Raw genomic sequence first — 1,800 nt, forward strand, 5'->3', positions numbered from 1 at the left:
CCATACCATAACCCCACCATAGGGCACTCTGTTCACAACGTTGACATCAGCAAACTGCTTGCCCACGCGACGCCATACACGCCGTCTGCCCGGTACAGTTGAAACTGGAATTCATTAGTGAAGAGCACACTTCTCTAGCGTGCCAGCGGCCATCAAAGGTTAGCATTTCCCCACTTAAGTTGGTTATGATGCCAAACTGCAACAAGGGCAAGACTCTGGTGAGGACGACAAGCACACAGATGAGCGTCACAGAGACGGTTTCTGACAGTTTGTGCAGAAATTCTTCGATGATGCAAACCCACAGTAATCAGCTGTCCGGCTGGCGGGTCTCAGACGACCCCACAGGTGAAGAATTCAGATGTGGAGATCCTGGGCTGGCGTGGTAACACGTGGCCGGTTGGACATACTGCCAAATTCTCTAAAACTATGTTGGAGGTTTATGGTAGAGAAATTAACATTCAATCCTCTGGCCCCAGCTCTGGATGACATTCCTGTAGTCTGCAAGCCACACTACCTTAAACTTGAGACATCGGTGGCATTGTGTTGTGTGACAAAACTGCACATTTTAGTGGCCTTTTGTCCCCAGCACAAGGTGCACCTGTGTAATGATCATTGATGGATTATCTTGGCAAAAGAGGAACGCTCACAAACAGGGAAGTAACTAAATTTGAGCTCAAAATGAGAGAAATACATTTTTTGTGCGTATGGAAAATGTCTGGAATATTATATTTTAGCTCATGAAACCAACACTTTACATGTCGCATTTATATTTTTGTTCAGCATAATATCACCATGCTCAAAGGTCGCTGGTTCGAATCCCAGAGCTGACTAGGTGAACTATCTGCCGGTGTACCCTTGAGCAAGGCACTTAACTAGTTTCTCTGGATGAAAGCGTCTATTAAATGACAAAAATGGACATGTGGTCTCCATATTAAAACACCTTATAGTGTTTCTGTTTAGCCACAAGTCTAAAACATGACTCAGACTTCATTCCATTTGAATTCCACTTCACATATCTGAATCTTTCTAAACCATAACTCTTTGCACTATAAAGCGTGTATATTGTAACATGCAACGCTATAAACAAAGACAAAATGGAAGCAAGCAGACTTTCAGACTGGAATAATGACAACCTTTAACATGTATACATCAACACCATTATGGAACAACTCCCAGGAGAGACTAGAACTTAACCGTCAATGGACACAACCCGCCACATAGGAATGCATGTCAACACTGTAACATGACAACATGGGGGATTGGGCAATAAGAACGTGTTACTGAGATGTTCTGAAGGATGAAGTGATGGGTGGTGGAAATAGAGGTAGAGGCCCATGTGTCCTCTGTGCACAGCATTTTATTAACATTTGGACAGTAAAGATGTTGCAGATAAACAAAATAACAGTCATTACAAAGATCCTCTTCTTGGTGTGAGAGAAACAATGTCAAGGACACCACTATAGCCTGGTTCTATAGCCACTGGCAGGACTGCACAAAGCGATGTGGGACTAGGCTAACACGCCTACATCATATATCTTCCTAGGCTGTGTTTACACGGGCAGCACAATACTGCAAAACATTTTTTTTTTTTAAAGAAGCTAATCGGATTGGTCAAAAGTCCAATTCGTGAAAAAAGATCCGAAATGGGCTCTGTCGAAACGCAGCCATAGAAGTCCGCACAACAATATAAACAATGGCCTACATTTGGTCTGGCAGACAACACATTTACAAAAGGCACAAGTGAAAACCATACTCTGGCTGCATATAATACTCTTACAAGAAGAACAAGAGAAACGTACA

The sequence above is a fragment of the Oncorhynchus masou genome, chromosome 13 (genome assembly GCF_036934945.1).
Source record: "Oncorhynchus masou masou isolate Uvic2021 chromosome 13, UVic_Omas_1.1, whole genome shotgun sequence".
Taxonomy (NCBI): domain Eukaryota; kingdom Metazoa; phylum Chordata; class Actinopteri; order Salmoniformes; family Salmonidae; genus Oncorhynchus; species Oncorhynchus masou.